Source organism: Centroberyx affinis, unplaced genomic scaffold (assembly GCF_046629955.1).
Source record: "Centroberyx affinis isolate AG114_WGS23_722 - 3 ecotype Tasmania unplaced genomic scaffold, CSIRO-AGI_Caff_v1 ptg000956l_1, whole genome shotgun sequence".
NCBI lineage: Eukaryota > Metazoa > Chordata > Actinopteri > Beryciformes > Berycidae > Centroberyx > Centroberyx affinis.
In genome coordinates this window covers 92,278-112,944 of record NW_027279530.1, presented here as the reverse complement: position 1 = coordinate 112,944, position 20,667 = coordinate 92,278, and the positions used below count along the sequence as shown (strand labels likewise).

At 42.2% G+C, this 20,667-nt stretch overlaps 1 protein-coding gene across 1 annotated transcript in view; it reads right to left on the bottom strand.

Moving 5' to 3' along the window:
• Positions 1–20,667, bottom strand: part of fstl4 (follistatin-like 4) — a 165,890-nt gene that overhangs the window by 53,618 nt on the left and 91,605 nt on the right. The gene's annotated exons all lie outside the window — the stretch shown is intronic.

Genomic DNA, 20,667 nt, shown 5'->3' with positions numbered 1-20,667 from the left:
ATCTTTCATCCTTATGGGAAAAAAACGAAAGAGAGACCCCCCCTTCCTCTCTCCATGTCTCTCCTCCCCACTCTCCCTCTCTCTCTCTCTCTCCCTCCCTCCCTCCAGCCCTGCCTCTTATTATAAACTGCAGAGGCATTTTGTGACAGGGTTGGCTAAGTGGTCTTTCTCGTTTTAAAGCCCTTTCAGCCTGGTGGAGGAGGAGGGTAAGAGGGATTAGTGGCCTGCAGCAGAACTCTGCACTGCAGGAGCCACAGCTTGACCTGACCTGAGGGTCCGCCTGGCTACAGACAGAATGCACAATGAGATACACACAGTATCTCTGTGTGTGTGTGTGTGTGGCTGGTGAGTGTGTGTGTGTGTGAGTGTATGTGTGTGCGAAAGCGTGTGTATGTTTATGTATATGCTTGTGTCTAGGCTTTTGTTGAAGAAGAATTCAGAAGATTCATGCAAAGTTGTACACACACACACACACACACACACAAAACAATGCTAGGAGAATGGAGGAGTAACCCAGAACCTTCATTTTCTTTCATTTAGCTCCCATGAGGACCGCTTAGCGAAGAAGCCAATCCGAGGTTAAACAGGTCAATTGACTCGCGAGCCCATGGTGTAATGGACCAAACACAATGCCAGATATTCTGAATATTTTTTGTTTCAAGTGCAATACAATTTTGAGAGATGTTGATTGTTTTCGTTACTGAGAGAGATGTCAAGGTCTGACAGCAAAAAGCGCAACAAAAGAAGTGAGCGAAAAAAAATAGAGAAGCAAATAACAAAAATCTATAGATCTGTAGAAGTGGAGAAAAGACACAAAAAAACCCATTGTGTAATTCTTTTTATCTGACTTCTAATGAAGTGCTGGAGTGTGTTAAACGCCCTATTTTTGCATAAATGTATGCGCTGATAAAATAGCATAGTATTCTTTGGCCGCTAATGAGGGCCGTCTCACAGTGTGACAAAGTAAGAACACTTATCCAGCATTAGGCACCCGTGTGTGAAAGTTAGATATTTTAAGGTCACTAAGCGGCTTGCCCATAAAGTATATAAACTAGGTTGTCCATGTGAAGCATATATGTGTGTTAAACAATTTATTTTCCATGTAGTAATCCAGTGGTTCTTACAGCGAAGGCCACTGTGGAAATGCCCTTTCATCTATCCTGCACTGCTGCTACAGGCAGTTCATTCTTGAATGTTATACAGTAGAAACAAATTAGTATATATATATATATCTAAAGCAAGCTATTAACCAGACTGTTCCTTGTATATCAGTAACACTTCCTTTCACAGTCACCCTAAGTCCTAAGTACTAGCTACTATATCATAAGTTAAAAACATGTTAAGAATAGCAACTTCTAGTAATTATACTGTAGCTGTAAGTAGGTAAATACTTAGAAATCACTAGGGATGGGACGATATGCTTTTCTTACAATACGATTTGATATGCGATATGGGGTTCACGATTGGATACAACCACGATACGATGTAATAAATAAAAGTTCAGTGACAACAAAGTCTGACTGTGCAGAATAATGTTTATTTCTGAGACAAAAATCTGTGCAAGTAATATAATTTTGAGGGGAGAGTTTGTGAGATTGTGATGGTCAAGCCGTCTCATTTGTGATTACTGCAGCAGAATAAAATAGAGCTAATATCGTGATTCATTTTTCTGTCCCATGATACGTATTGTCACATTTTTGTATTGCGATATATTGAATTTCGATATATTGTCCCATCCCTAGAAATCACAGGTGAATTACTTAACAAGCTCTCTGGTGTTACTCATCAGTTCATAACTGAAGTGTAGCTGTCACAGATTCAGGAAGGTGAAAGCCCAAATTTAACAGGATGAATCCTATCGGGAATTAGGCTACACTTTCTCTTCTACACCTTCTCTATTACCCATCAATTCAAGGCAGATTCTTGTAGGTAGGCTATAAAGGTTTATAATAGCAACAGCCCAAGTTTAATTTCTAAGTATTGAGGCTATGTAAATTACTTTTTCTTACTTAGTAATTCTTCATGGCTCTAACCACTTGGAAAAGGTTTATTAAACTATGAAATAGTTTCTATGTAAATTGTGGGAATTATATCAACAATGACCTTGCAAAAACTCTGACAGACCACGTACTTTTCCTCTAGTTTCATGGGGCATTTTCTTTAATACTGGGTACTGGGTTTTTATAGGTCTGATTAAGTTTCATATTGTATTTGATCTTTGCTGAATGGCTTCATCAGTGTATCATTACGTACAAATATATTTAAATTTTCTCAAAAGTAAGGTGAAACTGGCCTGTGAAATAAAGTGTAGTTTATTCCCATGGAATCACCAGGTTCTCACCATATCATTTCTAACTGGTTATTTCCTTTTCAATTCAATTAAGGCCAACACTACACCCGGACCTACTATTCTGAAATGTCCACTTCAAATAGGATTGACCCTTGTGTCCCAATTGATGAGAAGCCATTTGTCCCAACATGGCTCATCCTAACCAAAACATTAGTCTGTGTGTGTGTGTGCGTGTGTGTGTGTCAGGAACCGATACAGGTGCAGGAGCCTGGGTCTTGATGTGTAGCAGGATGTCAGATCACCTGAGGGATCACTGGGACTCATACGCACACACACACACACACACACACACACACACAAAGATACAGGTGCTAATGTGCGCTAACACACATGTGTACATACACATAACACACACACACACACACATACATAGTGGCATAGTATGGCGGTCACATGTCAGTGGCCTGTGAACCTGCCTGTCACCTTGACGTTGCCATGGCGGCCATCACAGATGTGGGATGCAAGAGGGAATGGAAGAAGGAGTGGGGGAAACAGGGAAGGAGGGATGGGACAGATGGAGACATGTGGCCCTCAAGAGCTGATGGGACTTGGAAGTAAATGAAGGGTGACAACACTTGTCCTCTCAGGCCCAGGTGGATTTCTGTTACTCTCACACAAGCGGAAACTGTTATGATGAAAGGCTCAGGCAGGAGGGAACCTGCTGCTGTGTGACAGAGGGAGACGGGGATCTCCAATCTGACCAGTCTAGATGTTAGATTTTACATAAAAGGCACCTTCAAATGAGAGTGTGAAGGCTTGTATTACTGATGAATTGTGATTTAGGGCCTGACTTGGTGAATGGAAAGGGTGTATATCTTTTAATAACAAAAATGCCAAGGTATACCTGTGCTGTAAAGACAACAAAAGAAGCAGGTCGCCTATAGATGATGTAAAGTTTGTCTTTCATACATTTTTTAAACTTATTTGTCCATGGAAGGTTTGCTGAGCACGTATGCTCTTTCTCAGCAACACTATACATCACATTCATACAGTTACACACGTTCACACCTGGGAGTTGCCCAGTGAAACCACAGTCCTCTGCTGCGGGCCGCTGAGCCGCTCTGCTGCAGCAGCTGGGTGAGCTGCCTTGCTGAAGGGCACCTTGACAGCAGAGGGTGAAGGAGCAGAGAGTGATTCACAAACCTGCTCGTCTAACCAGAAGCAGAATCAGGCTTTACTGGCCAAGTATGCAACACATACAAGGAATTTGACTCCGGTTAAAAGCCCCAGCTCTCTTCCTTACTTCCTTCCCACGCTAAAACATACATTCATAAACAGTATATGCACATACAACGACATCAAAGTCTCCCTCGTTAAAGAGATTCTGAATCTCAAGTGGACTTCCTAGTTAAATAAAGGTTAAATAAAAAAATTAAAAAAAGACATGCCCAATATAATATAATGTTGTTTAACACTTTATAATACTTATTAATAAATGTTGAATTTATCATTATTTAACATTAGTCAAGATTTATTTTATTGTAAACTATCAGATAATTAGCATTCATTTTGTCTTTTAACAATTTACCAAGGATTAGTAAATGCTGTAAATAATGTAAATGTTTTACAAAAAAATTGTTAATGATTAACCAATACTTTTTTTTTTTTAACCAGAATAGTAACAAACTCTGTCCGTGTTATATAATGCTCCGAACTCATTTGATACATTTCATAATATTCAGCATAATAACTTAGTGTAACATGTTCCACTAGTTCAATACACTGCTGGACACTCACCATACCTCCTCACAACCATAAAGGAAGCCACAATGCCTGAATGCACATTGTGACTGAATGTTGAATATGTATTTGTAGATTGAAATAGTTGAATGTCTCTCTCTCGCTATATATACAAGGTAAACCAGACAAAGACATGTCCTTGTCCGAATAAAATCCCAAAGAGCTTGTCTTATTTGGTCGCATGCACACCACAACCCATGCGGCAGCCACTCACATACAAAGTCCATGGTGGCCACAAAATTCGTTCTCTGCTTTTTCACCCAATCAAGGCTGTTCTTCCTCCGGAGGACAGCCAGGAGCAGTGGGCAGCAGTGTTACAGCGCCCGGGGACCCACTTCTTTTTCCGTCCATCGCTGGTCAGACGATGTCTTCTTGCATGTTTTTTAGTGGGGTTCTTATTGATGTTATCTGGAGGAAACCCCAAGTGAGCACGGGGAGAACACGCAAACTCCACACAGAAAGGCCCTTTTTCACGAGACCCAGGCGGGAATCGAACCCAGGACCTTCTTGCCCGTGCCACCGTGCCACAAGTCCAATTGTCCCTGAAAGTTGTGCCATAAAGACAATTCCTGTACATTTCTGTAATTTCCAGGAATCCACACACATATAACTTTACAGTACGTCCATTTTACAGTTTGATGCAAAATGCAATTTATTATTAATTAATTAATAATTCAAACACAATAATGACTTGACTTCTATTTAAATCTCTGAATGCAAACATCAATATTCTATAGGCTACAAAACAACAGCAACAACAAATGTTTTTCCCATTTATTCTGTTCATTACTTCTATTGAGAACATTCTTCTGAACCACTCCCTGTGCTTCAATAACACTCATGTTGTCACAGCAGAAACCTTCATTACAATTTGAAAGAATATTAATTGACCAGTATAAAATATCTTTTCTTCTTGCTCTTACACCTTGCTAAAATGTGGGCTGATTAATTAGCAGAAAAGCAAATCAAACAGGCATAGTAACATGGTGCCATGATAACCACTAACAGGGTTTTTAAAAAGCTGCTGATGAGTTGATGAAGTTGATTAATTGCTCCATATTTTCCCCTGGAGTCCTCTCTCCCTCTCTCTCTCTCTCAGAGCAAGGAATTATGGGAGAATAAAGTTTGTCTGCTGCATGCACACGCTACACTACACTACTAAATTACCAGGGATCCTCCAAGCATGACAGTAGTTTTTTAAAATAATTATGAAAGTTTCAACCTAAATTGCTGCGTGCTTAATGATTAAACTATACGTGTCATAACACTTGCGACACGGTGGCTCAGTGGTTTGCGCTGTTTGACCCCCGACCCCTGACCTTTCTGTGTGGAGCTTGCATGTTCTCCCCTTGTTCACATGGGGTTTCCTCCCACAGTCCAAAAACATGCAGGTTGGGTGGGTTGGACACTAAACTGAGAATAAATTGCACTTTAAAATACACTCAGAGGTTTGATCAAGTCAGTCTCAAGTCTCTAGTCAAGTCTCAATTCTAAATGTAGATAACCAAGTCAAGTCAGAACAATTCAAGAGTCCAGTTTCAATTTAATATCTTAAAGAAAACAAATATAGGACTTTTCAATGCAATATTGTTTTAACAGGATAAAAACTTAATAAACAAAAATACAAAAGTCCTAAGTCACCAGAACCCAAGTCCAGTCTCAAGCTATTAACTGTGACTCGAGTCCAAGTCATGTGACTCGAGTCCCCTCCTCTGAATACCCTCAAATAAATCGTCCATAGGTATAAATAGCCCCCTTTCCACTGTGGGCCAAACCTGGTGCTTGAACCTGGTGCCTGGGCCAAAACAGGGCTAGTCCAGGAACTCAAGTCCCACTACTTGGCCCTTCTAGATCCTCAGGGCCAAAGCTGTTAGCCCTGATAGTTATAGATCATCAAATTCTATATTTTTTCAAATAGGTGGTGTTGCTTAGTAACGTCTGTAACTGAGTGCAGCCATTCCTACATTAATGAGCATCTTCCTTTTAGAAACTAGGTATGTTAATTCTTAAATCTGCATTACTTTCAGCTGCTATCTTAGAAAAAAATATGTGTTGCTACATATAGAAAAATTAGACTGTTAAGAGTTGGAACAGCTTTTTAGCCTGATACCGTATATTAAAACCAACAATTACTATCACTTGCTTTCCAAGTTTGACACACACAGTAGTAAAGGACTAATGTTAAAGGAACAAACGTTAAAGTGAAAAAAACAACTGCCTTTGCCTACGCAGGCAAGGCAGTTTGTTTGTACTTTAACGCCTTCAGTAGGCGTTAAAGTACAAACAAACTAACACTTTGTTTTTCATGTGAATGATCTTAGCCTCAACCTGCAACCTTCTTCTTTTTTAAAACTTCCCACAAAGTAATTAAAACTAATGATGAACGATTATACTGTACATTTGACAGCAGCGTTGTTTGCCATGTTTGACAAGCAGTTGTGTAAGTTAGTTGTCATGGTTACGCATGGACCAGGTTGCTCAGTGGAAACACCTTAACAAGTTTAGCCCAATGCTTAAGTTCCAGGTTAGAGTTCCTGGGCCAAAGTTGTTGGGCTTTTGGCCTTCAGTGGAAAGGGGGCTATTATGTGTGTTATGCTATGTTCAGACAGCAGGCAAATCTGATTTGTTTTTCAAATCTGGTCTTCAAGGATGACCATCCACAGTGACCAGATTGGATTTGTGTCTTTAGTATGCTAATGTTTCCTGTCATTGTGACATTGTTGGCATAGTAACAACGCAGGCACGCGCCTGCTGGCTAAGGGCACGTTTTCTGTCCAGCAACTCTTGCTGCTGCAAAAAGCCAGCAACATAAAAGGTTTGCCATTACTTATTCTGACTGTTTTTATACTGGCATTTTCTAGTGGTGGTGCAGAATGCCTTCATCACATGAGACAACGTTAACAAGAAAGGAGGGCGGTATCTGCTGAGGAGGCAGGAAACCTCTTCATTTGTCCAGGTGCTGGTATTCTCTTGCTGGCTCTCCTCCATATTTGTTACTGTCTGCTCTTTTTGTCGCAAAGTGTGACAGGGAAAAAAAACACTTGAAATACCATCTGAGTGGTCAGACTGAGATGCGTTTGCAGAGATGCAATTTGAATCGGATTTCAATTCCGGACTGTCAACCTGTGTCCCTTGTCTCTCCCTGCCTTCCACCAAATGCATTCTGGGATTGGCAACAGCTCACTGCAAACCTGAATGTCATAACTCTATTATATGACATCAACACATCCAGCTCAAAAGCTTATGAATTTCTTTCAAATGCTCAACATCACATCAAGGGCTTCCATGAGCAGAGCCTGTATCTGGGATTCGGCCTGACGAACCAAAACAACGCTGCAACATCTTGGTACAAACAGCCTCTGAGCTGTAACCCTCAAGCCAGCTAAACGCATGTTGTCTTAGAGCAGAAGACTGCGTTGAAGGGGAGCTTGTTGCCACAGGAGAAATACTGACACTCTGCTGGGAGCGTACAATGTTCAGCTGAGCTGGAGAATCAGACCGCACTCCTGTGAATACACTAAGACTTCCGAGATTTGGGATTACCCGCTCCTCTCTCCTCTATCATTATCTTTTCCCTCTCTCATACACACTTGCACTTCAAAATGTTTGAGGACTATTTCAGCTTCTTAAAACTGTCAAAGCCCCACTTTCAAGGTCTAGCAAACAAAAAACGCTGGGTTTGGAAATGCTTTGAAAAGCACAAAATAATTTTGGCTGCTGGTGTGTACAGTGACTGGTTGTACTGTAGGAATGTTTTGCTCTCCAACACATCACTCATGCTCACTGTGCAAAAACTATTCAGAACGTCTTTCTAAAACACTAAACTAATCTGGCAGGTTTAATTTAGTTAGGTATTCTATCAAATCACTCCACTGCCTTATAGGAAACGGTGACGTTTCCACTCGAGCAGTAAGGAAAGATCATATAAATAGCAATTTTCAGCTTGTACTTTTCTCACTGACAATGCTGCTATGGTTCAGCCGGAGACATTTACGTCAAAGGACCATTTGGACCATTCATTGCAGCAAATGGTTATACAGTTGTATTTGGCAGAAAAAGGCTCTGATCCTGAGGATGCTTCCCAATGAATCTAAGCAGCATGCAAGAGATTCAAGGGAGTGCAATTAGCCCTCAAGGCATAATAGACATACTGTATATCATTCAGTAATATGAAAACTATAACATACAGCCATACATGATTCAGAGACAGCTTGCACAAACTGTCCTGTGTACAGACAGTAGCAGGAGGAGGTTGGGTTTTGCAGCAACCTGGTCTACAGCAGAGTGAGAGTGCGAGCTGTCAGATTATAAAGACCGTCTCATTGACTTGTTTGAATGTGATTGGTGATTGAGAGTCAGCTGATACTGATCAGCTGATGTGCTGTTTGGATGAGACAGCTGATAGCCGATCAGCTAAAATCGTGCACAACTTTAGTGTTCTGCCTGAACTATTTGTATAGTCAATGGCAAAATTATGAACTTTCTGATGCATTCTATGGTTTTCATGCCTAATGAACGGGTACAGCCACCGGAAAGGTGTGGAAATCACAAAACTAAAACCTGCCCTGAACAAAACTGGCTTAATTCACACAGTTCCGCAAATTCACAACTCATTCACTTTCCCTACCCCTATTTTCCCACTTGGTCCAGGAATTCAAGCCGGCTTCTCTAACCCCTGGGCTACTGCTGCCCCAAGTGTGTATAAAGACTCTGTATGACTCTGTGTGTATGAGGTCTCCCTTCTCCTTCCTCTCTACCCTTCCTCCTCCTTCCCCCCCTTCCCTCTCAGCCCCGGCCCTGTCTTTGTGCTTTACCCACTCATCTCTTTATCTTCTCTTTCTCCCCTCCCTCTCTTTCTCCCCTCCTTTGCCCTCCTCCCACTCCCTAAACTCTTCATCCCTCATCTCTTTTACTCTCCCCATCTTTCCCCTCCCGGCTTCTAGCTTTATCCCTCAGATGCCCCGCACCCTTGTGAAACATCTGTAAACATGTAATTGTGTATTAGCTGCTCCTCTCCGCCTACTCCCACTCCCTGTTTTCCTCATTGCCCTCCTGCTTCCTCCCCCCACCTCTGTGCTTCTCTAGACCTTGGTAAACATCTGTAAACATGTAATTATACATTACTTGCTCTTCACAATCATTACACCCTCTCTCTCTCTCTCTCTCTGTCTGTCTCCCCTCTCCACCCTTTTGGCCTCCTCTCCAACCCAATTCTCCTCACCCTCCTCTCCCATCCTCCTCCCTTTACATCTCTCCCTCCGCTGCCTTAGTCCCTGGTAAACATGTGTAAACAGGCAGAATCACCAGGTTAACATCCGCCTGTGTTTCCGCAGCTCCCTCCAGAGCCACTGAGGCAGATTAGTGTTGCTTCCAGCAGATTACCAAGGTCTCGTCTGCAGCGCTTTCTCTGATCAATACACACCCCACCCTTCTGAATATGGAGAAACTACTAGACCCTGAGGTGTTTGTTGGGGATTATAGTGTGTTTTTGTGTGTGACTTCTGCTGGAAGCCACCACATCTACTCATTTGGACTCTCGCTCCTCCCCTCCCCTCCCCTCCCTCTCCCTTTCATTCCCTTAAGAGATCCCAAGTGTTTGTTATACTGCTGTTTGTTGAGTTCAGCTCATCTTGAGTGCCAAGGACATCAGTAGTGGCCCCTGTTTGCTTCTACCGCACACAAACAAAGAGGGAAACACAACTCTTTTATTAAAACAGTAACATTATCAGTGCAACCAAGCCATCTGGACCCACTCGCTGATGATTTACGCAGAACAGATGTTTGCCAAAAGAAACCAATGCTCCCTCCGATCGCATCTATGTGAAAAACTTCTTACTTTCACAAAATAAAACGCTTATAATAGCCGGGTACCCAAAAGCCTAGGTTATCCATCCATGAGGGATTGCAACGCAGTTGCTGGATTGTTTTGTGTTCTATGAATCTGCTACCATATTCATTTTATTTTTCCACAATGCCCTTTTTCCACTTTTCTAGCCCTTTTTCTACTGTGTTTATCTCCTTTGTTCCGAAAGAACTTTTTCAAAGCTGACGAAGGTGGATGCTGGAGGGGGTTTCGCAGAGAGGAGAGAGGAGACGAGAGGAGAAAGGAGAGCAATAGTACCACTCGCTTGCACACACACACACACACACACAGATAGACAAACACACATACGCGTGGACACACACTTGTTTGAAATTGCAGAGGGATGTTAAAAGAAAAGAAAGCGAGAGAGAGAAAGAGAGAGGGGGGATTGTCCTACCAAAGAAGCAAGAGAAAGAGCAAATCAATGGAGGCATGATAATGAATTATTTCCTAGCCAGAGAGGGAGTTAGAGGAGAGAGATAAAAGCAGACCACATGCTGCGCCGCTAACAGCCTGGGGGCTGCTGCCTGTGAATTATGGTGCGTTGGAACACACTCGCTGCCCTCGGGACCCGCTGGTTGCAAAGGAAAAGGGAAAGAAGTGGAAGGGGAAAAAAAGAGAAACAAGACAGCCGCGAAGAGGGAGACGAGGAAAGAAATGTCGGAAAGGGTAATAGGTCAAGCCAAAGCCCCTCCAGTCCCCACGAAGCATGGATTTACATCTCTATGGCTAATTAGAGAAGTAAAGATGAAATTAAACTCGTGGAAATGAAAGAGGGATAGATGGATGAGGGGAATGGAGGAGCGGGAGGGGGTGGAGGGGGGTTGGTGGATGGGATTATTCAGCGTGTGTAATTATGAGAGATATTAGATGTCTGGAAGAACAGTGAGTGTGTCACCAATGAGAAGTCATGTCTTAATGATCCTCGGATGATGTTCCAGATGTATGATGAGATTTTACAAGCGTATTTTCCCCCTATTACATCGCGCCCTGCACTCCGAAAGGCCCAGACTGCTCCGCTACTCTGAGCGGTTGAGACAAATGTATTACAAGTGCAATTTGTACTCCATTGGATCATGTTTAACATAGCCAAAGCAGACATTAGTCTAACTACTCTTTGTTCTTCCCTACAACAGACATCCAGCTGAGACCGGCCCAGTTTAGGCGAGACCGGCCCAGTTTAGGCGCTAGATTATGATGAAGCCTCTAAAACTAATAAGGGTTTATACAAAATATGTAAATATCTGCTTCTCTTTTTAAAAATAACTATTCAAATATTTTGTTTCAACTCCTAATCCATAGCTGCAGTCTGTTCTTGGCTGTAGCTGCTTGAAAATTTTCCTGTATCTTTATTATACAAGAGCAAACGTTAAAGGAAAAATCTACCCTTGGATGCTCTCACAGTGTTATATATCATCAATCTGTGATGTTTAAAATGCTGCAGGAGTTATTTTGTGATTACCTTTTGTGTGTACCCACATTCCCTCAACCTGGCTTGTCTACTTCAGTTAGCGAGTTCCTACATTTCCCATAATGCCTTTCGACAACCCCCAGAGAACGGGGCCTGAACTTGTTACATCCAGCTGTTGGCTGTATATGTAGGTGGAGAGAGCAAAAGCAATAGTGATAGTAAGTGCAAGAGAGCGAGTTTTTCCAGTCGACAAAATCTCACTTGTGGCTGCATTACATCTTTGACACCAAAATCTGCTGAAAAATGTTCTGCTATTAAACTCCATTGTAACTGCACTGAAAATATCTCAATGTCACGTCACATCATCTACATTTGGCCAGTTATCAACAGGAATAAGAAAAAAGACACCACCAAACAAAACCCAGAAATGCAAGGTACATTGCCAACAGCTGTTTTTTTTGTTTTTTTTTACCAGAGGTAAAGTGTTGCAGAGTGGATTTTCCCTTTAACAAGCTCTCTCCATTTCTGAGTAATTGGCCATCTAATGGATAGCTGCTCTGTGGCTCTTGAGCTAATTTACTGATCCATATTAGTCACTGTGTAAACAAGTGCATGCTAATTGGTGGTAGGATGGTTAGAGAGACTGTCCCATAACCAACGGATCACAGCTTTAGCTGATGTGTGTCCATTAACAGCCAGTGAGCAAGCTTTGAATACACTAAGGGCGTGTTCACACTAAGCATGTTTCGAGCGGTTTATTCCAACTCTGGAGGGTTTACTATTTTGGTTTGGTTTGTTTGGGCAGGTGAGAACAATTTCATTCTGCACCAAATATCTGCACCTGGAAATGCAGGTATTGGCGCTCTTCCAAGAGAACTGCAGTCCGGTTCATTATACTGTAATGCACCTGGTTAAAAAAACAACTGAGGATAAAACACAAGAAAGTCCAAGACTTATTTCCATTGTGGTCCTATAGTCCTAGAAGGCTATATGGGCATGTCCGGCAGCTGAAGCAGTGTCAATGAGTCAAAATAACAATAAAAACAACAACAGACCAGTAATACACAAATACTATATGTCTTATATAATATAAACTATTGATAAATTCTACTGGTATGAACACCAGAGAAGGTAAATTATGTCAACAAGCACAGACAAGTCCATCCTGCTTAGTTAAAGTTACAGGAACTGGAATCAGCTCCCAAAATTTCTAACCTCGCAGAATGGCAGTTCACCAAAAGTCTGTCTAATAATCACGCATCACATGTAATTGAGCAGTACGAACCTAAACAAACCAACAAAACTGCAACAAAGTAAACTAGTGCCATGTTTAGGAAAACAAACTGTAGGTGTGATGGCACCCTGAGGAACACAGGAATACACTGCACCGCTGGACAAGCAGTGTACATGCCTAATCCGACAGATGTTTAGGAAGCTCGGATGTTTCTGTTGGGGGAATCATTAAAGAGTGCTTCATGGTGTCTCAGATGTCTTGTACATGGAGTGTGTTTGTAATACCATAACACAAATTGATGCCCCACCTCCTCCAGATCCCCTTTAGGGACTCTGCTTGTGTTTTCTCATTTGGATGCACACAGTAAATTATTGCCTCTCTGTGCACAAGAGCCTTAAGAGTGTAAACACTTATTTTGTGTGAAGACACCCTTCCTCCTGTCTTCCTCCTTTCTCTGATTTGTTTTTTCTCATCTCTCCTCTCCTCTCCTCTCTCTTCTCCTTTCCTTTCCTTTCCTTTCCTTCCCTCTCCTCCTGGTAAGATAGCCGCCTGACTCAAATGTTTGCACTATGAAGTAAAATAGGCCTATATCTTGCATAAGAAACCTCTCATCTTTAATTTTTTATAGTGTGCAGGGTTCCTATCACTTACTATACCTCCTTCTCCTCCCTTCCTCCTCCCTCCTCTCCTCCTCTGTCCTCTCCTCCAGGGAATTAGCTGCATTGGCTAAGTGTTGCACAAAAGAAATGATTCCAAGATTAAAAAGGCAGCCACAGTTGCCATGGAGACTCGCTGGGCTTCTCTCACCATTGTATTCAGAACGGACAGCCGAATGACCACTGGCTGTAAGGTGTGCTGTGTGTGTATGCGTGCGTGTGTGTGTGTGTGTGTGTGTGTATGTGTGTACATGAGTGCCTGTATGTGTGAGGCCAAATTATGCAGATCCAAGAATTAAGTGGCTGCTGGCTGCATTAAAGAGGAGCCTCATCCAAGGAGGAGAGGCAGGAAGTGTTGGGTATTAGGTGGAGAAATGGATGGATGTAGTTAAGAGGAATTGGCTCAAAATGGGTGAAGGAAGGTGAGAGTTGAAGCCACGGAAGAGGAGACCAGATTACATTAGAATACATTAGTCCACTTTAAAGTAATAATCCGATACACCTGCATATAAAGAAATGTACGTTTTTCTACCCTCTTTTGATATAACACGATAGTGATTCAACTTATAGCCAGATCATGGAAGCTTTTACAATTGCTGCTCTATTACATTTCCGGCAGCAGCAACAGCAGTTTGTTTGGAATAAGCAGAATAAGCAGAAGAAGAACTGGGTAGTTAGCATAAGCAGCAATAATGAACTCTGGGAAGTGCAATGCAGAAACACCAAAGATGTTTTCTACAGGATTACTACTTTACTTTCCTCACTGAGGGAATGATTTAATGTACATTGCACACAAACACAAACACATTTACAACACTCATCACTCATTCCAGAAGCAAACCACCCATTAGATCACATAAAACAAGCTAAGTGATTAAGATAAGCACAAACTGTGTAATGCACCATATCAGAGCTACAGGGTGTTTTATCATACAACAGTCTCTCTCTCTCTCTCTCTCTCTCTCTCTCTGTCTTCCCTCTCCTCTGCCACCACAGTGCGGCATGGAAGAGGTGAGATCAAAGCCTCAACAGTCCCTTACCTGTTACCGCAGCTACCTGACACTGGGTAATTACCCAGGAATACAGCCGACACACGGAAAGTGCCAGAACGCCCCATATACACACTGGCAATTAGCTGTAAAGGTCCATTGAGCGGTAATGAGGCATCAGACACTAGCATGGGGAGAGTGGACAAGGGGAGAGGGAGAGGGAGAGGGAGAGGAGCGGAGAAGGGAGAGGAGAGGAAACAAGAGGAGATGAGAGGAGGAGAGAGGAGAGGACATAAGAGCACAAGAAGAGAGAAGCAGAGGAGGCAGGTGAGAGGAAAACAAAGGAGAGGAGAGATGGGGAAAAGATGGGGAGGGCGCAGTGGAGAGAAAATGGCCAGGAAACAATGGAGAGAGGAGGGGAGGAGCAGCTGGAGGGAACGCTATTGTAAAAAGGGGAGTGGGTGTGGAAGGAACCTCCACTCTACAGTTCAAAGTCACTTTCTAGTAAATGCTTAGCTTGAGGTCTCTCGCCCACTTGGCTGTCAGCGGACAACAGGCTTCCCTGGTACAAGTGACATCTGATCACAGCAAGATCACTTGTGCAGATAAGGGACAAACTCGAACAACGTGAAAGACCGAACCTTGGCGGGAAAAACCACTGGGCAACGACACAAAGATACGATCATGCTGCGGCGGCGGCGGCATCAGGTGCGCTAGGGTCACTTTGATTCCCTCGAGTCAAAATGTAAATTGAAGCTGTAATTTGAATAATAATGACAAAAATCTAGCTCTCAATCATGTCTTTATAGATTAGATTTAAAAAGCTTCTTTTTGGCAGAAGATGTGAGGTTTTGAAATTGAATTGTCCCTTATCCTGAATGGCATCGCCCAGCTGTATAACAACAAATTACGCTGTTTTGCATTTTGCTCGGAATAAAAGTTGAGTAACAGATAAAAGCCATATAAAGTGCAATCGTCTGCTGATGGACGGCGTCTTTGTTCTTTGTTAATTGACTGCGCCGGTGTTAATGTGGCCATTTGCATCTCTGATCGGGCTGCGATCTCCTTGTCATAAAGACGCCCTTCTGGTGGCCTGGAGTGCTGCTGCATCTCTCACACACACACACACACACACACACACACACACACACACACACAGACACGCCCGCACACACTCCATCCCTCTCCTCACCCTAAAAGCCTTTTCACATTTCACTGACCCTGACTGCTCTTTTTTCTGTTTCACCAGCCAACCAGTTACGAGAGTCACATCCTCTTGCCCCTCTTTTTCCACTTTGCTCTCCTTTTCTTCACCCACTTCTCCTACTGTCCTCTTCCCCCTCCTCCTCTTCTCCTCTCTCCTTCCTCCACTCGCTCCTCTTTTCCCTGCACCTTCCCTCTGTCGTTCTCCTCCCTTCTTCCTCATAACCCTTTCTCCTCCCTCCGATACTTCCTCCCCTCTCTCTCCTCCTCCTCCTCTTTTTCCAGTTTATTCTCTTTCCCCTCTTCCTCTTCTCCTCCTCCTCCTCATACACCTCCTCCTCTTCCTCCTACCATCCTCCTCCTCCCTCTCCTTGTCTGCCACTTCAGCCTCTTGATTAATTAGTCAGATCTGCAGAGTGGCTCTGCCAGTGCAGCTCAGTGTCTCCATATAATTGCACTATTAACAGGAGTCATGGAAAACAAATAGACTCCCTGTGGAGGAAGAATACTGAATGAAATGGAGAGAGAGAGAATTGAGAGAGGAAGTGCTGAAAGCGGGAGAAAGAGAGCAGAACAAAGTGAAAGCTAGCTAGCAGTTACATGCTTGGCAGCTGTGAGTGTCTTGGCAAATAATGTGATAAAAATCAAATGACCAATGGCTCACTACTGCAACTTAGCAACTAACATTACAGTAAGGTTTCATCCCCAACAAAGGATTAAGCACATTTACAATGCGGGAATCCATCAAGCAATATGCAAAACCTAAATTACATAATCTAATGCTGTAAAATGATACAGCTTACCTTATGAGGAATTTCAGGCATGCACAGTTCTACAAGGACCTAATGAAAAACCTACTGTCTCTAAGCAACATCAGCACATGCTTGCTACTGTGGCAAGCAGAAAAGAGAGAGAAAGAGAAAACATAGCGATTATGAATAGAGTGTAAGCACTTCCTAGCCACTGTACTAACTATGAGAGAAAGCTATCTTCATAAAGTCAAAATAATATGTAGGTTTTATAAAAAACAAACCTGTCTCTGAATGGAAAAATTGTAATACATTCTGGAGAAAACAAGTATGTCACACTGCTGCAAAATCTGTATTAACCTGCCACAACTTTTCCTTCCCCTCCCTTTTCATGATTGATTGATTACTATACTATTGAACTATTATTGTTTGTGCATTGGCAATTTTGTGTTTCATGCCAATAAAGCACCTTTGGATTGAATTGAGAGAGAGTCTTAACTTCCCCTCCCCTCTCTTCTCCTTCACTTTACTTCCCATCTCTCCCTCTTACCTTCCCACCGTCTTCCTTCTGTCTTTCTCCCGCTACCCTGCTGCTTTCTCTGTTTCCAGTCCCTTCCCGCTTTACTCCTGTGCTGCTTCCCCATGCTCTCCCTCAATTTACTGGGGTGAGGACTCAAAGTTTATCGTCAAGTTTTAGGGAAATAAACAACTAAATGGGCTGACATGGGAGCAGCACTCTGGGGCACTGGTTTGAAATCCCGCACATCATTATTTCTTTCTTTCACCACATGCCTGAGGGTTTGTCATTCATGGCTGAAACACGTCGGCATTTTTGATTTTTTTTTCCACTTTCTTTCCAATTTTTCTACCTTACAAGTGTGCCTTGAACCTGGATTAGAGGCCCCAAAACACACACCGCAGGTAAGATGGTTCTCTTTTTTCACTTTATTTTCCATTATTTTTTTCAAGTTCAACTTCAAGTTCAAGTTTTATTTGTCATATGTGATTTTTGGTCGAAAAAAACTTTAATATTTTGTTCTTGACCATATTCTTTGTACGCATTGACTATGTCTAACTCCAAGAGCTGTGGTAAAAATACTATAATGTATAGTAAATATATAATAGCAAAAACAAGCAAAACATTTTCTGCATTTAGCTGATTATCCAGAGCAACATACAATGAGAGGAACAGTTGAATAAGTTTAAATTCCTAGACAGTCAACAGTACAGCAGCCAATAGTAAGGACTGCAAGTGTAAGAGAAACAAAACTCTGACGTTTTTTGTCAAGTAAACCTGATAATTTGTTGTTGTTTTCACGCTCCTGCTGCCTTTTCCACGCCACTCCTCTGCTTCCACTGTCTTCCCCCTTTACTTCTGTGTTGTTTTTCCATGCTGTCCTCCAATTTGCCGGGGTGAGGATACACGGTTTTGTCAAGGTTTATTCAACGCACATACAGACCGTGTCTAACTCCGATATTATGTAGTCTACGGCAGGTATCTCCTACTGAACATTTGCAAGAGGTTACTCACCTCACATAATGTACATGCAGCCCATGTATCACCCCAGGGCGGCCCATGTAGCTTTATATACTTTAACACATGTATCCACAAAGGAGGTCTGACCTTGTGTGACTGTATATATTATATATCTGCAGGCTACGGCTATCTCTCAACAAGCCTGCTCACCTATCTGCTTCAGTGCTAATGCAATCGTCTGTAACTGCAGGGTTAATGTCTAATATCTATGCTCCTGCACCAATGCCAGTGCCCACAAGGCACATTCCTGTACATTCATTATTGCACAATTACAGTGGTTCTAATTGTGATTCTGATACACAGTGCATGTACAAGCCATCCACTGCTACACTATGCTAACACTGTAATATAAGATAGGAAACATAGCCCAGTGAAACCATACACCATTACCAAACCAGGATTGATTTCAAAGCCATTATAGTGTTATCTCTGCCTTGCAATATGCTCCATGGCTAAGACAGGGATTATTATTCATTTGTGCCATCCTGCTGTAGCACAGAACAAGAGGCCAATCATTCTCTGGCTGTACAGAGCTCCATGTAATATGAACAGTTTCATCCCAAAATGATATATCCACAATTTGAATCAAACTGACACCTACTTCTAAAAAAAAAAACATTGCTGGTATTAAAGTACAGCACATTTACTTTCAGCTAGGAGTCATCTTAAAACCTGTGTTTGCATGTTTTAAGGATAGAATCATCAGTGGCAAGTGAATCATCAGTGTTGCTTAAGTATTGACTGATGAATTACAGGTTACCACATTTTTCCAAAATAGTAAATATAGCAACTACAGAAGGTGAAGAGCGCTGCAATGGGTCCTCTGTGTAATGGAATGGACAGGTGCTCTTTGGAAATGGGTGTCAATTCAGTAGGAAAGAATAAAAAAATGGGGGGAAAAAAATCCATCAAGTAAATAATCAGTGTTTTGACTGATGAATTACCGGTATTTTTGGATTGAATACATGTAATTAATACCAAGGGTTTCTCTTTATATGGGCTGCACTCCAATGTAGCCTCCCAACTCCATTTGATAGCAATAATAACTATTCAATTTTAACAGTTTAGGATGAAGGATGAAGCAAGTTTTTTCTGGACTTCTTTTTTTTAACTAGCGCTTCTTGCAGAGCTGTAATTTTATGAAATTGTCAGATAAATTCATTAATTCTAACATTCATTCATTCATTTTCTATCATACATGCTTCTAGAGACACAGGAATATTTGTCACATCTAATGACAGTGTGTTGTTACAGTGACCCCTCACCCACCTAATGTTATTTGTAACATTGGTGATATAGGAACTCGAGATTATTGTGCGGTTGCACTTATTGCAAGTCACTTGGGATAAGAGCACCAGCTAAATGCCTGACATATAAATGTAAATGTGATTGCTGACTCTCAGTGATTGCCGGTACTCTGTGAAATTATATCAATAACACTACGAAATCACATCAAGCAGATCATATTATTCTTGAAATTGATCATAATTATAGCTTTGTACTGTTGGAGAGAGAAAGGGGGTGTTTAAGTAGAATCTACTTAACAGAGGTGCCAAAGCGGTAGAAGAAAGAGGTAAAGAGCGCTACATAAAACAACTTGCTGAGTTGGTAAAAGCCTGAATAAAGCAAAAAATCAATATGAATGCAATCATCTTGGGAGTATTCTTGAAGCATATTCCACTCTATTCGATTTGTGGTTAAAAAAGCAGGAACAAATTTGGACAGCAACAGAATAGAGCTGTGCAGAGTGGTGTGCTTGTCAAGGTTTATACGTTAAATAAGGCAAGGACACAAAGGAGGGAAAAACACAATCAAGTTTTCTTAACAATCCAGAAGTTCAGCGACTGTCAGACCAGCGCTGGAACGAGAATTGTCTTTGTGGGAAGCAGCCAAACTGTTTCGATTCAGACATCAAAAGCTGTAGAGCAGAAAGAAAGAAAGAGAGAGGAGATCTATGTGAACTGAACCAGGATTGTCGCACGCTGTTCCCAAATCAGCTCATTGAGTTGTTTAGCTCCTCGAAACTTGACAAAAGCTTGTATTTTCAAACACAAGTCACCTGACAGTGGCTTATCCACCAGAGCATTATACCTTCAAACAGCATTCACATCATTTAGCTCTATAATTTCAATTCTATTGCTATGCTTTTGCCCATATTGTAAATTTCCACTCGGCTAAACACACCTGTGATTCCTGGCTGCTCTGCTTCCCAGACCGCTCACTGGGGAGTGGGGGGGGGGGGGGGGGGCACCGACTGCATCCCAGGAACCCGCACAAACACACACATACATGCACGCCTGGCACACATGTACATACACACACACACAGAAACTCACTCACACTTGCACACACGCAGAAACACATGCACGCACGCACAGCCACAAACACACACTCGATTCACCACCATCAACATTATCCAGAACACCAGATGCGGCACTCAAAAATAACTGCTCCCCCTTGGTGTCGTCTTCTCTGCATCCCAACAGTTAACCTTGAGCATCGTCTGATCAATAGCTTGTTTTATTAGTCCCAGCCCACTCCTTCACCTGCTTGTCAAACATAAAGCACCTCGACAAAAGCGGCCTACAGCCCTGCAGGCGGGCCTGTAGGTAGATAAATACCACGTGACGCCAAGCTCACAGCCAAGCTGCAGTGTGAAGGAAGTGTAACTAAATAATAACAGGTTCGGCTCCCACTAAAACCAGTCATTAGGAGTCTAAATGACTGGTGAGGCTTAATAGACCTGCACAAGCCTCCAAAATGGCCACCTGCCACCTGCTAACCGCATGATTTATCAACTTTAACAGATTTTATCACCATTTTCGATGTCAGATCTAGGTTATTTCATTGTATTGTGAGTCACTGATGGAAAGGCATATATAAGAGAGGAAGATAGGAGTGAAATAAAAAGGGTTACAAACAGAAGGTGAAAAAA